Source organism: Apium graveolens, chromosome 2 (assembly GCF_009905375.1).
Source record: "Apium graveolens cultivar Ventura chromosome 2, ASM990537v1, whole genome shotgun sequence".
NCBI lineage: Eukaryota > Viridiplantae > Streptophyta > Magnoliopsida > Apiales > Apiaceae > Apium > Apium graveolens.
In genome coordinates, this window is record NC_133648.1 from 142,610,060 (window position 1) to 142,626,390 (window position 16,331).

Sequence of the window (16,331 nt, forward strand, 5' to 3'; positions counted from 1 at the left end):
AGTGAAGTGATATTGTGGAAAGAAAGACCGTGACGACCCGGATCCCCGACCCCGGATCTGGGGGTGTTACAAGAAACTTCTTCTTTTGAGCGGATGTCAAATTAGGAGGCATTATATTGCTGACGAGATAGTTTACAATATCTGCAAACCATGGTTATTCCTCCTGAATTGCAAACAACTGCTCATCCGGAAAAGATTCATTGATTAACGTCCTATCTTGTGAAGTAGAATCGGGATTCTCCAACCTAGAGAGATGGTCAGCTACTTGATTCTCAGTACCTTTTCTATCTTTGTTCTCTAACTCAAATTCCTGAAGTAAAAGCACCCAACGAATAAGTCTCGGCTTCGAATCCTTCTTGGAAACTAGATAGCGAATAGCTGCATGATCAGTGAATACTGTTACTTTCGTACCAAGTAGATACGATCGAAATTTCTCAAAACCAAAGATTATAGCCAAAAGCTCCTTCTCAGTAGTGGTGTAGTTCAATTGGGCACCATTTAAAGTCTTACTCGCATAGTAGACCACATGGAAGAGGTTTTTCTTGCGCTGTCCGAGAACTGCACCTACCGCATAATCACTCGCATCACACATCATCTCAAACGGTTCTGTCCAATCTGGTGCTGTAATAACTGGTGCAGTGATCAAACTCTTCTTGAGAGTCTCGAATGCTGCCAAACATTCATCATCAAATTTGAAAAGCACATCTTTCTCAAGCAAATTGCACAACGGCTTAGATATCTTTGAAAAGTCCTTGATGAATCGCCGATAAAAACCCGCATGACCAAGAAAACTACGGATTCCTTTCACAGAATTAGGTGGGGGAAGATTTTCAATGACTCCCACCTTGGCCTTGTCCACCTCCAGACCCTTGCTAGAGACCTTATGCCCAAGGATAATGCCTTCACGCACCATAAAATGACATTTCTCCCAATTGAGCACCAAATTAGTTTCCACGCATCTTTTGAGTACGACGCGCAGATTATTCAAACATTCATCATATGAGTGTCCAAAGACGGAGAAGTCATCCATGAACACTTCGACGTTATTTCCAATCATGTCAGAGAATATGGCCATCATACATCTCTGAAAAGTGGCCGGGGCGCCACATAACCCAAACGAAACTCTGCGAAAAGCAAATGAGCCAAATTGACAAGTGAAGGTAGTCTTTTCCTGATCCTCTGGTGCAATACAAATCTGATTATACCCGGAATAACCATCCAGAAGACAAAAATACTCATGACCCGCCAATCTGTCAAGCATCTGATCAATAAATGGAAGAGGGAAGTGATCCTTCCTTGTGGCTTTGTTCAATTTTCTATAATCCATGCATACTCTCCATCCTGTAACTGTTCGAGTAGGGATGAGCTCATTCTTTTCATTTGTGACCACAGTGATACCTCCTTTCTTAGGTACACATTATACGGGGCTCACCCACAAGCTGTCAGAAATAGGATAAATAATGCCTGCATCTAGCCATTTCAGAATTTCTTTCTTCACCACTTCCTTCATGATGGGATTCAGTCTTCGCTGATGTTCCACAGTTGGCTTACTACCTTCCTCTAGCAGAATTTTATGCATACAATATGAAGGACTTATCCCCTTGATGTCTGCTATGGTCCATCCTATAGCCGATTTGAATTCTCTCAAAATCCTTAAGAGCTTGTCTTCCTCACTACCTGAAAGGTCAGATGAAATAATAACAGGTAACGTAGATGAATCACCTAAAAAAGCATACCTCAAGTGTTCAGGTAATGGCTTGAGCTCCAAGATAGGTGCTTCCTCTATTGATAGTTTGAGCTTCCCTTCAGCATTCTTAAGGCCAGAAGTACCAAGAGATTCAAATGGTATGTCCAGCTTTCGCTTCCAGGGAGAAGCGTTCAGATATTGTAATTGCTCGTTGCCATCTTCATCATCGCTGTCAAAATCCCCCACTAAGGCCTTTTCCAATGCATCAGACATTAGCATGCGATCGAGTTCCGAAGTAACCGCAGAATCAATCACATCCAATTTTAAGCACTCCTCATCTTCTGTAGGGAATTTCATTGCCTTGAATACGTTGAAGGTCACATCCTGATCTTGGACCCGCATAGTAAGTTCCCCTTTTTGCACATCTATCAAGGTACGGCCAGTAGCCAAGAAAGGCCTTCCCAAGATTTTGGGAATCTTCTTATCTTCCTCAAAATCCAAAATAACAAAATCTGCAGGAAAGAAGAGCTTATCCACCTTGACGAGCACATCCTCAACTATACCCCTTGGGTAAGTAATGGAACGGTCAGCCAATTGTAGCGACATGTATATGGGTTTTGGATCAGGCAGATCCAGCTTTTTAAAGATCGACAACGGCATCAGATTAATGCTTGCTCCCAAATCACAAAGGCACTTGTCAAAAGTCAGTTTACCAATGGTGCAAGGAATGGTGAAGCTTCCTGGATCTTTCAGTTTTGGTGGTAACTTTTGCTGCAGAACAGCGCTGCATTCTTCCGTGAGAGCAACGGTTTCAAGGTCATCCAGTTTCACCTTCCTTGAAAGAATAGTCTTCATAAACTTCGCATAACTAGGCATTTGTTCCAGAGCCTGAGCGAAAGGTATATTGATGTGAAGTTTCTTGAACACCTCCAGAAACTTTCCGAACTGTCTATCCAGCTTTTGTTGCTGCAATCTCTTTGGAAAAGGTGGTGGAGGATAGAGCTGTTTCTCCCCTGTATTAGCCTCAGGCTGAGTGTGTTCAACAGTAGTCTTCCTTGGTTCCGCCGCTTTCTCCTTTTGCTTAGATTCTTCATCTCTAATTTCAGCTTCTACTTCTTTTGCCTTTTCAGCATCAGCCACTTTTCCAGACCTTAAGGTAATAGCCTTGACTTGCTCTTTGGCTTCCTTCCTACCTGGTACTTCCGTGTCACTGGGAAGAGTGCCAGGTTGACGATTGAGCACTGCATTGGCTAATTGACCAATTTGATTTTCCAAGGTCTTGATAGAAACCGCTTGACTCTTGCACAACAGCTTAAGTTCCTCAAAATCAGCACTAGTAGGTGCAGCTGTACTTCCCTGTTGAGGATATGATTGCCTTATAATATACTGCTGTGATTGCTGGAATCCAGGTGGGTTAAACTGTTTACTCACTCCTTGCTCATATGGTGGCTGAATAGCATTCTGATTATTCCCCCAGCTGAAATTTGGATGATTTCTGTTGTTAGGATGATAAGTCGCTGGCACAGGCTGCTGTTGTCGCTGATAATTATTCACATACTGAACAGATTCGTTGACAAGAGAACACTGATCCGTAGCATGAGAACCTGCACAAAGCTCACAAACCATAGCTATTTGATTAACTCCATATATAGCTAGAGAATCAACCTTCATTGATAGCGCTTGGAGCTGGGCTGCAATAGCGGTGGCTGCATCCACTTCCAGAATGCCTGCTACCTTGCCTGACGTCATCCTCTGAGTTGGGTTTTGATGCTCATTTGCAGCCATCGTCTCTATAAGATTATACGCCTCAGTATAGCTTTTAGCCCATAAGGCGCCTCCAGCTGCTGCATCGAGCATGGGCCTAGATTGGGCCCCCAAACCATTATAGAAACCAGTGATCACCATCCAATCTGGCATTCCATGATGTGGACATTTTCTCAACATTTCCTTGTAGCGTTCCCAAGCCTCGCACATAGACTCTGTAGGTTGCTGCGCAAACTGAGTAAGAGCACTCCTCATAGCAGCAGTCTTTGCCATCGGATAAAACTTCACCAGAAACTTTTGCGCAAGATCTTGCCACGTAGTGATGGACCCAGCTGGTTCAGAGTGTAACCAGTCTTTAGCCTTGTCCCTCAGTGAGAATGGGAAAAGCCTCAACTTGATAGCCTCATCAGTCACGCCATTATACTTAAAAGTGCTGCAGATCTCGACAAAATTCCTTATGTGCATGTTGGGGTCTTCAGTTGCCGCTCCTCCAAAAGAAACAGAATTCTGCACCATCTGAATAGTGCCCGGCTTGATTTCAAAGGTGTTAGCTTGAATAGCCGGATGAAGGATGCTTGACTGAATGTCATCAATTTTAGGCCGAGAAAAATCCATAAGAGCTGGATCAGCTTGAACAATACGATCTCCCATGTTTACTGGTTCTTTCTGCTCAGTTCCTGAATCCGAATCCTCAAAATCTAACTTCTCCGGAATATCAAGAACTTCGTCTGTCTCCTCAGCTGTATCTAAAGTCCTCTTGCGAGCACGAGAACGAGTTTGCATAAACGCTTGCTAAAGTACCTGAAACACTACCGGAAAAAATAAGTAACTACTACGTCCTAATCACTGAGTCATAATGACCAATGATGGTAAGTACATAAACTAAACAAATACGCCGAGTCCCCGGCAGCGGCGCCAAAAACTTGTTAGGGCGAAAACACGCGCTAATATTCACGCAAGTATACGCGTTCGCAAGTAATATAGAATATTTTCTAGTTCGTTCCCACAAAGACTCAGACTGAATTATTGTCTAATTAAACTCACTCACCAATGTATGATTACTTCTCAATGTTAAGACACTAACACTTAAAATTGTTGATTAAATATTAACTATAATTAACTACTTAATTAACCACTTAACTAACACTTCAATTTATCAATAATAAAACATTCATGAGATCACAACTTCATTATTACTTCCTTCAATAGTCATTGTTATTACCTTTAGCATGTGATAGTGATGATATTAATCGAATAACACGAAACTGATAAAAGCCAACTTTCATTGTACTAATACCATTCTACCAAGCATCCACAATTAAGATAGAAGTTGAATAGTCATCAATTATGTTGAGTTCCTATATGTCTACAGAAATTGACAACACAACGATTTAAGCACAAATTATTTCTTTTGATTACATAGGGCAAATAAAACTGTTAGAGTTACCCACTAATCATGCACAACATACATGAACCTATACTAGCATGGCAAGTTCTAAATCTCAAGATCCACCGTCGCTTCACAAGAGATTAACACCCTATCTTATATGTTCGCGACGCACATAAGACGAATACGCACAACCAATACTAGATATCATACAATCATCACACACTAAAGTATTAAACAATTACTAAAGAATTCCATAATAAATCCGTTGCAACCCCATGATCACGATTAGCCCATAATCGTACTTATCGTCATCATGGGTTCATATGAAATCATGATAAACAAACACAAGAAAATAATAACTAAACTAATTATATTAAAACAGAGTACGTCACAAGAGTAAATAAGTTCAAAGCAAGAAAACTAGCATCCAACGTTACAATGAAACAAGAATCACAAGAAGATATGCTTCCTCTTCGTTGCGGTATGCTAAATCGGTCTTCTTCCTTATCTCTTTCGCTCCTTGCGTAAAAACACAATCTTCTTTAATCCACACTTGTGAAAATGTCTCAAATCTACTTATATAATAGTCCCATAAAACTCAGATTACATAGAAGTGGAAACCAAACAGAAGTAGAAGTCCTAAAATAATTTGTCTTTTTTCTCGACCCTGCGCGGCCGCTCAGCATAGCTGAGCGGGCGCTCAGCTTGCTGCGCGGCCGCTCAGAATTGCTGAGCGGGCGCTCAGACCTCTACTGGAAAAAATCTGATTTTGCTCCGTTTCTTCGCCGTAATCTGCCCGTTTCTTTCCTCTCGCAATGGTGAACACATGCCAAGGCTTATTCTTGATGACTTCTCCCCCGAAATGCAACTAAAACCCTGAAATGCATAAACACTAGAAAAACGCATCAAATACACAAAATACTTGATTTCAAGACACCAATTTAAGCCATTTTAAGACGTTCTAAGTGGTATAAAATGCCACTTATCAATTTTGTCTCCTGAAATTAAAATTTCTCCCTGGCTGAAACTTGCCCTTCTTAAAATTTGGAAACTTCCCTGTTTGTGACTAACCCTCACTTCCCTCAACTTTCCTTTTCTTGCTTTCCTTTTCTTTCTGGAACATCTCACTCTCTGTCTCTGCGATCATAGCTTTCTGTACAATCCCCGACATATGTATCCAATTCAAAAATAGCTACCTTCCCTCTGATCCATGACTTCAAGCCTTGCTGGAATCTCTTAGCTTTCTTTCTATCAGTATCAACATACGACGGCACATACCTTGATAATTCCTTAAACTTCCCCTCATAATCTGTTACCGACATGTTCCCTTGCTTTAATTCTAAAAACTTCAGGTCCATTTGATCCTGAACAAACTGAGGAAAATACTTTTCTAAAAACAATTCCTTAAACCTTTCCCAAGTAATAACATCTGTGCTTTCCAATGTCTTCACCATCTCCCACCAATAGGTGGCCTTATTCTTCAGATAGTAACTTGTAAATTCAACCTTCTGCTCCTCTTTCACTTTTACCAAGGCAAATGCCTTCTCTATTTCCTTTAACCACACATTTGCTTCAATTGGCTCTAAGGAACCCTTGAATTCTGGTAGGTTTACTGCCTGAAAAGTTTTGAAAGTTACCTGGGGATTGGTCTGTCTCTGCTGTTGTTGTGCCAGGTGAAATGTTTGTTGGGCCAAGATTTGGCTTCTCAGTGTAAGTGAGTCACGATTGCTTATCATAATTTATGCTATTATCAGAGTATTTCTCCAGTAACCATAGAGTGTAAAAAGTCACCAAGAAAATATTTTACTTTTCTGATACATATTTACTTAATACCAGCAACAGTCAGTACTTAAGCAAGTTTTCAATTAAGCACAGAATACACAAAGAGAGTAATTTCTATAAATACTGATCATAAAGTCTGATGCATCAGAACAAAACTAAGCAGATTTAGAAAAAGAACCTGAAACCATTCCAAGTTCATTTACCAATCTTGTAAAAGTAGCTTCACACAATGGTTTGGTGAAGATATCTGCTAGTTGTTGATCTGTTGGAACAAAGTGCAATTCCACTGTACCTTCATCCACATGTTCCCTAATGAAGTGGTACCTAATGCTGATGTGCTTTGTCATTGAGTGTTGAACTGGATTACCTGTCATAGCAATAGTACTTTGATTATCACAGTAAATAGGGATTTTGAAATATGTTAACCCATAATCCAGTAACTGATTCTTCATCCAAAGAATCTGTGCACAACAGCTTCCTGCAACAATGTACTATACTTCTGCAGTTGATGTGGAAATTGACTTTTGTTTCTTGCTAAACCAAGAAACCAATCTGCCTCCAAGAAATTGGCAGCTTCCACTTGTGCTTTTCCTGTCAATTTTGCAACCTGCAAAATCCGCATCTGAGTAACCTATTAGTTTAAAATCTGATTCTCTGGGATACCACAATCCCAGATCAGCTGTTCCCTTAAGATACTTGAATATTCTTTTTACAGCTGTTAAGTGAGGTTCTCTTGGATCTGCTTGAAATCTTGCATAAAGACAGGTAGCATACATGATATCAGGTCTACTAGCAGTTCGATAGAGTAGAGAGCCAATCATACCTCTGTAATCAGTAATATCTACTGATTTACCAGTATCCTTGTCCAGTTTTGTTGCAGTGGCCATGGGAGTGGATGCACTTGAACAATCTTGCATTCCAAATTTCTTCAGCAAGTTTCTGGTGTACTTAGTTTGACAAATAAAAGTGCCTTCTTCATTCTGCTTGACTTGAAGGCCCAGAAAATAGCTAAGTTCCCCCATCATACTCATCTGATACCTTGACTGCATCAGTTTGGCAAACTTCTTGCAAAGTCTGTCATTTATAAACCCAAAAATGATATCATCAACATAAATCTGGACCAGAAGTAAGTCCTTTCCATGGTTGAGGTAGAACAGTGTTTTGTCTATAGTTCCTCTGTTAAATCCACTTTCCAGAAGAAACTGAGCTAAAGTCTCATACCATGCTCTAGGAGCTTGCTTAAGTCCCTGTAGACATAATCTGGATATTTGGAATCTACAAAGCCTGGAGGTTGTTCAACATATACTTCTTCCTCCAATTCTCTATTGAGAAAAGCACTTTTCACATCCATTTGAAAGACAGTAAACTTTTTGTGAGCAGCATAAGCCAAAAATATCCTTATGGCTTCCAATCTAGCAACTGGTGCAAATGTTTCATCATAATCAATTCCCTTATGTTGAGAATATCCTTTTGCAACCAGCCTTTCCTTATTCCTTGTAATTATGCCATCACTATCAGTTTTGTTTCTGAATACCCACTTTGTACCAACAACAGATCTATTCTTTGATCTTGGCACTAGGGTCCAGACTTTGTTTCTTTCAAATTCATTTAACTCTTCCTGCATTGCTTGCACCTAATCAGCATCTTGAAAAGCTTCTTCCACTTTCTTTGGCTCAGTCTGAGAAAGAAAAGAATTGTAAAGACATTCATTTGAAGTACCTATTCTAGTTCTGACACCTGCATCAGGATTTCCAATTATCAAATCAGGTGTATGTGATTTAGTCCACTTCCTTGTAGATGGAAGGTTTTCTCTAGAACTGGATGCTCCCCCATGATCCATGATGTGTTCATTTTCATTTTCTGATGCTCCCCCTGAAATTGTGCTCTCTGAGTTGGATTCTTCAGAATTTAGATTTTCAGTACTACCAGAACTTGGCTTATCAGAACTTGACAAATCAGAACTTGAAGAGCCAGATGTATGTTCTGATGCTTCTTGAGATGTGGTAAGATCTTGAGTATGCCCCCCCTGCATAGGTGCATCTTCCTTTGGTGTAGTTACCTCAGTTTCAATAACATCAGAGTTTAATCCATCAGAGTTTGCAGTATCAGGACTTATATTGTCAGGATTTTCAGTATCAGAATTTAAGTCTTCATTTTCAAATCTCAGCTGAGCATGATCAATAAAATCTTCAAGTCCAGAAATCTTCTTATCATCAAAAGAGACATTGATAGATTTCATGACCACTCTTGTTCTCAAGTTATAGACTCTGAAGGCTTTTGTGGAAAGTGGATATCCAACAAAGATTCCTTCATCAGCTTTTAGATCAAATTTGGATAGCTGTTCAGGATGAGTCTTAAGACCAAAACACTTGCATCCAAATACATGAAAATACTTTAGATTTGGCTTCTTTTTCTTCACCATCTCATATGGTGTCTTTCCTTGCTTGTTAATGAGTGTTGCATTTTGAGTAAAACAAGCAGTCTGCACATCTTCAGCCCAGAAATAAGTTGGAAGCTTTGCTTCTTCAACCATTGTACGTGCAGCTTCAATGAGAGTTCTATTCTTCCTTTCAACAACTCCATTTTGCTGTGGAGTTCCAGGAGCAGAGAATTCCTGCTTGATTCCATGGTTTTTGCAGAACTCTTCCATTATCAAATTCTTGAATTCAGTGCCATTATCACTCCTTATTGTCTTCACAGAATCTTTGACAAATTTATCCAGTTGTTTGACATGATCAATCAAGATAGATGCAGTTTCACTTTTTGTGTGCAAGAAATACACCCATGTGTATCTGGTGAACTCATCCACTATGACCAAAGCATATTTCTTCTTTACAATAGACATGCCATTTACTGGACCAAATAGATCAACATGTAGTAGGTGATACGGCTCAAGAATTGATGATTCAGTCTTGCTCTTGAATGAGGATTTTCTTTGTTTAGCCTTCTGACAAGAATCACAAAGGCCATCAGGTTCAAATACTGACTTTGGCAGTCCTCTCACAAGATCTTTCTTGACCAACTCATTTATATTGTTGAAATTTAAATGAGAGAGTTTCTTGTGCCAATTCCAGCTTTCTTCAATTGATGCTCTACTCATCAGGCAGATTGCAGAACCATCAGTACTTGTTGAAAGCTTGGCTTCATAAATGTTACCACGCCTGTATCCTTTCAGAATAACTTTGCCTGTAGATTTACTCACAACTTCACAGTGTTCTTCAAAGAAATCAACATGATAACCTCTGTCACAGATTTGACTTATACTCAGCAGATTGTGTTTAAGTCCTGAGACCAGAGCTACTTCTTTAATGATGACATTCCCAAGATTGATATTGCCATATCCCAATGTTTTTCCAATGTTGCCATCTCCATAAGAAACACTTGGGCCAGCTTTCTCCACAAAGTCTGATAGCAGGGCTTTATTTCCAGTCATATGTCCTGAACATCCACTGTCCAGAACTAGGATGTTTTTCCTGTTTCCCTGCAATCACAAAGATCACTAATGATTAGTTTTAAGGACCCAGACTTGCTTGGATCCTTTGGCCTTATCAAGTTTGTTAACATTTGCAGCGGATTTAGCATCAGAGTTTATGTTAATATTTTTCTTATCAGAATTTACACTATCAGACTTTGAATCAGAATTTACACTAGAAGGAACAATGGAAACTTTCTTTAAAGAAGGTTTTATTTGATAATAATCATAGTACAAACTATGATATTCCTTACAAGTATAAATGGAATGCCATAAACTACCACAACGAAAACCAGGATTTTGTGGCTTATATCTAACAGACTGACTCTTAACTCCTGACTTTGAAGGTAAGGAGTTTATGTTCTTATTCTTCCTGCAAAAAGAAGCCAGATGGTTAGAACTTCCACAGTTATGACACATTTTCCTAGGAGCTTTAGGAACAGGTTTATAATCATTGCTTTTATTCACACCTTCCTTTCCATTCCTATTTTTCCTAGGTGATTTTACCTTGTTTGCATTCTTAACATCTTTAAGCTTATGCTTAAGCTGCTTCTTAGTCATTAAGCCTATGTTTACTTCAGCTGTCTTTTCCTGTTTTAGTTTTTCAGAAGTTAATCCCTTTTTAACTTCTGATTTCTCATTATCAGACTTTACAGCTACAAACTTAACAAGTTTTAACTTTGGGTTTTGCTTAACAACAACAGGCTTAATTTTTACAGTTCCTTTATCATTCTTATCCTCTCCATAACCTAAGCCCTCTTTCCAGTTTTCACTACTTAACAAATTCTGAGTTGTTCTGCCAGAGTTAGTCTAAGTCCTGATAACCTCTCTTTCCTTTTCTAACTCAGTTTTTAGAGATTCATTCATTTTTATCACTTCATCCCTAACATAAAAAACATCATCTCTATCTTTCTGAATTTGATGGAACATAACTAACTCCTTTTCTAAGAAATCATTTCTTTTCTTAAAAGCAAGATTTTCAGAAGTTAATATTTCACATGTTAGAGTTTGATCTCTATAACTAACAAACATAGTTTTAAGATATCTTCTCAACTCATTAATATCATCAGTATGAAAGGCATAAGTGGTTTGAGGTACCTTTGATTCAGCAGCTTCAGAACTGCTTTCAGCACTTGCCTTATCAGCATTTGCCATCAAGGCATAATTCTCCTCACTTTCAGAATCTGAGGTGTCTGTCCAGCTTTTCTTCTTTGTGACAAGAGCCTTGCCTTTGTCACTCTTCACTTTCTTGCAATCAGGAGATATGTGGCCTTTCTCACCGCAGTTGTAGCATTTGACATTTATATAATCTCCTCTGTCAGAGTTTCCTCCTCTGCTCTCAGATCTTCTGAAATTCTTCTTATCAGAACTTGTGCCTTTCCTGGAACACTTCTTTCCCTTCCTGAACTTTCTATATGCAATCTTTGTGATCCCTTTCACCATAAGAGCACACAGCTTCATCATCTCTTCATCGGCATCCGTCTCAGGCAGGCTTTCAGATTCCGAGTCATCATCACTTTCAGAACTTGATGACTCAGTATCAGACTTTGTGAAAAGAGCTTTACCCTTGTCTTTCCTTGAGGTAGGTGCTTTGGGGGATTGTTCTTCAGCTTTAAGAGCAACTGTCCTTGACTTTCCTCCTTTCCTCTTGCTTCTTTGTTCCATCTCAAGTTCATGAGTCTTAAGCATTCCATAGATTTCATCAAGAGTTGTTTCATCAAGATTGTAGTTGTCTCTTATTGTTGTTGCCTTCAAATCCCAACATTCAGGAAGAGCTAACAGGAATTTAAGGTTTGAATCTTCAAGATCATACTCCTTATCAACCAGTGACAGATCATTCAAGAGTTTGACAAATCTATCATATAAGTCAGTCAATGACTCATTGGCCTTTGAGTCAAAGTGTTCATACTCTTGAGTGAGTATTGTCTTCCTGTTCTTCTTAATCGTATCAGTTCCCTGACACCTTGTTTCCAGGGCATCCCATATCTCCTTTGTAGTCTTGCAGTTTATTACCCTGTTTGACATTACATTATCAATGGCACTATGCAGTAAGTGTCGTACCTTAGCATCCTTAGCAATTGATGCGATATCTTCAGCAGTATAATCACTCTTCTCCTTTGGTACCATCTTTTCTGCTTCACCTGCAACTGCAACCGCGAGCTTGGTTTGTTTGTGAGGTCCTTCCTTGATTCTATCAAGATATTCTGGATCTGTTGCTTCCAGAAACATGGTCATCCTCACCTTGCATATGGGATATTCAGATGGTCTCAATATGGGAACTCTGATGGTCTCATATCGACTTTGAATTTGTGTCTTTGGAGGTTCTTCAGTTTTGGTGGGCTTAGTTGGAGTTTCTGTTTCAGACATGATTGTATATGGATCTTAAGTTGTTTGTACGCTAACAGATTGGCTCTAATACCACTTGTTAGGTCACACACACACTGTAGAGGGGGTGAATAGAGTGTAAAGTACAATCAAATCGAACTTTAATAACTCAAGTAACAGAAAACAAACTTTATTGAAACAATAAACTCTGTACAATATGGAACTGTTACCTCTCAGTGATGAACAAATATCACGAGAGCTGCTAGGGTTACAATGAATAATATTTTCGATAATGATAACACTTATAGTGTAAACCCTATGTCTGTGTTTATATACTACACAGTTACAAGATAATTACTAATTGATATGGAATATAATTTTGCTTCCTAAAATATATCAATCAGATATCTTTTCTTCCAAGTATTCTATTCTTCATAGAATTCCTTCTTCATACATATCTCTTCTTATGTTTGTCTCGATCTTCTTTCCTTTAATCAGCTGCTGTCCTTATCTGAACGTCCTTCAGTACTTAAGTTCTGATATCCATCTTCTGATGATTATCTCCTGATAATATAAGTACCGATATCCTTGTCCTGACTTCCAGTAAGTACTGATTTATCCTGTTTAAGTAAGATCTGAAAACTAAACATAAATCATTTTAGCCATGACATTATCAAATATATCTAACACAGACGTTCTCCAGGCGATGAGAATGACTCGGAATAGAGGATCCAGGAACAAAACTTCTGATGACCGACTAAAAGGGGGTTACCATCAGGAGAAGAAGTTCAAGCAAAGCCTACAAGCCCAGCAGACCAATATTGTGCAAAATACTCCAATATTTCAAAGACTGGATCCTAATACAGAATCTAAAAGCGATCCCGGTCCACCTAGGCAAGCCAGAGAGCCTAAGCAAGAGCCAGACTGGACACCACTGAACAGGACCCGGGAAGATCAAGGGAAAGCCATTCTATTACCCACCGAAGCCCATGCAGACTCCCCCAGAGAGCAGGCCTTACAACCGGCAATGCGACTATCATGAAACCCATGGGCACAAAACTGAAAATTGTATCTCCCTCAAATACTTCATTGAAGACCAAGTCAAGAAGGGCAACCTAAATCAGTACATATCCCAGGAGACAAATCAGAAAGAAGAAAGGCAAATGAGAGGAAATAATATAGTGAATGTGGTCCTAGGAGGGTCACACACTCCCCCTAGGAGCCCGGGCTCAGGAGATGAAGTATTCTCCATCCAATCCTACCCGGAGATGGTGATCTCATTCAGTAACAAAGATTATGAAGGGGTCAACCCGAACCACAATGAAGCTTTGGTAGTGACACTTGACATCTTTGATAACGAAGTAAGGAGAATGCTAATAGACAATGGATCTTCAGTAAACATACTCTTCAAGCACACCGTGGACCGGATGAAACTAGGGAGCGTGCGCTCCAATGAATGCCGAGAGGACCCTCTTTATGGGTTTGGGAACAACTTGGTCCCGATCCAGGGAACCTTATACTTGCCAGTGATATTTGGATCGGCCCCGAACCAAGTTACCCATGTGATAAAGTTCTACATGATCAATACTCCCTCATCCTACAACGGCATAATCGGGCGCTCAGCCCTGACTAGGATCCAAGAAATCACATCTATATCACACTTGAAAATAAAATTCCCAACCCCAACCGGGTAGGAGAGGTTAAGGGAGACTATGAGATCACTGAAAGATGCTATAGCCAAGCTCTGGTCGTGGCTGAAACTCATCAAGATAACAAGAAGAAGGCCCTAGTCCTTCACAAATAGCTAAGCATTAAGAAACATCGCCCCCACTCAAGGGATGATGTGAGAAAAGAAGTCCAGATCATAGAATCCCTCCCAGATCCAAAAGCAACCAAGCCATTTGAATCGAGCCCAGGCCTCGACCAAGGAAATCCTGTTGTGCAAGCAACCAACCCAGAAACAAATCGAGCAGAAGAAAGCAACCAAAAAGAAATGATAGCCCAGGGTCAGGTCTACATGAAGAAGAATGCAGATGCCCAAATCCAGCAGTTGGTGTCAAATATGGATCATTCCAAGATTGAGGCCGTTGTAGAAACGGAAATAATTCTGATCAGTGCAAATGATCCTTCCAAGAAAGTAAAGATAGGATCCGGACTAGAGGATACCTTCAAAAAAGAACTGGTATTAATACTCCAAGGGTACTCTGATATATTTTCCTGAAGCCCAAGAGACATGCCCGGGTTGGATGAATCCATAGCAATTCATAGCTTGGACGTCAACCCCGAGAGGAAGCTAGTTAAGCAGAAGAGGAGGAATTTTGTACCAGAAAGGAAGAAAGAAATAGATGAAGAAATTGAGAAACTACTCAAAGTTGGGATCATATACGAAGTCAAGTACCCGGAATGGTTGGCAACTGTTGTGATGGTTAGAAAGGCAAACAGGAAATGGAGAATGTGTATTGACTACACGGACTTAAACAGTACATGCCCTAAAGATCCTTAACCCTTGCCAAATATTGATCAATTGATTGACGCAACATCCAGGCACGTCATGCTGAGTTTCATGGATACCTACTCGGGGTACAACCAGATCAAGATGGATCCTAAGGATATCCTAAAGAGAGCCTTCATTACCTAGAGGGCGGTCTATGCCTATATACTGCTACCTTTCGGATTGACTAATGCGGGAACAACCTACCAGAGAGCAATGAACAAAATCTTCAAAGACCAGATTGGAAGGAACCTGGAATCCTATGTTGATGATATGATTGTAAACTCCACAAGCATCCCCGGTCACATAGGAGACCTAAGAGAATGCTTTGAAAACTTGAGAAAATACTCACTCAGGCTCAATCCATAAAAGTTCACATTCGGAGTAGGGGTAGGAAAATTTCTTGGATTCATGATAAGCAACCGGAGAATCGAAGCCAACCCAGAAAAGATAAAGGCAATCCAGGAGATGAAGCCTCCCAGAACACAAAAGGATGTGCAGAAGCTAGCAGGGTCACTAACAACACTTAGAAAATTCATCTCAAAGCTAGCCGAGAGATGCCTACCATTCTTTGACCTGTTAAAAGGAGCAACCAACAAGAAATAAGTTAATTGGAGCCCAGAATGCCAAAGCGCATTTGATGAAATCAAAAGGTACCTTTCTCAACCCCCTGTGTTAACCAAAGCCCAACCCATGGAGCCCCTATCCCTTTACCTATCAGCAGGGGCCCTGGCAGTTGGAGCAGCCCTGATCAGGGAAGAGAACGGCAAACAGCAACCAGTTTATTATGCGAGCCAAGTGCTAAAAGATGCGGAGACCCGATACCCAAGGCTAGAAAAGTTCGCTTTTGCCTTGGTCACAGCATCCAGAAAGATCAGGCATTACTTCCAGGGAAGGACGATACGGGTGGTAAATAACCAACCCTTAAGGAAGATAATACACAAACCAGATATCTTAGGAAGGTTGGTAATTTGGGCGGTCGAGCTAAGCCAATTCAGTTTGAGTTACATTCCAAGAACAACAATCAAAGCCTAGGCTCTAGCTGATTTCATCATAGAATATAATTTCCCGGAAGAAGAGCATGTGCCCATGAGCATTGACCTTGAGAGAAACACTGATTAAGACATAGGATTCTGGGCTCTAAAAGTTGATGGTTCTTCAACAAATGAAAGGTCAGGAGCCGGGCTCATCCTAAAGAGCCCAGAAGGATTCACAATTCAAATATCAATCTCCTTTGACTTTTCAGCGACAAACAACCAAGCAGAGTACGAGGCCCTTGTTAGATATATTTGTGATGTCATGTCTAATATGATTTGTGTTTAAGTTTTCAGATCTTACTTAACAGGACAAATCAGTACGTAACTGGAAATCAGTACTTATACTGAAGTCAGGACTTAAGATATCAGAACTTAAGTTATCA

The 16,331-nt window shown here is 40.0% G+C and overlaps 1 non-coding gene across 1 annotated transcript; it reads left to right on the forward strand.

Moving 5' to 3' along the window:
• Positions 1 to 3,602: 3,602 nt before the first annotated feature.
• Positions 3,603 to 3,709, forward strand: LOC141709748 (small nucleolar RNA R71). Its single transcript, XR_012570311.1, has one exon. It is a non-coding gene; the product is annotated as a small nucleolar RNA R71 (small nucleolar RNA).
• The last annotated feature ends 12,622 nt before the right edge of the window (positions 3,710 to 16,331 follow it).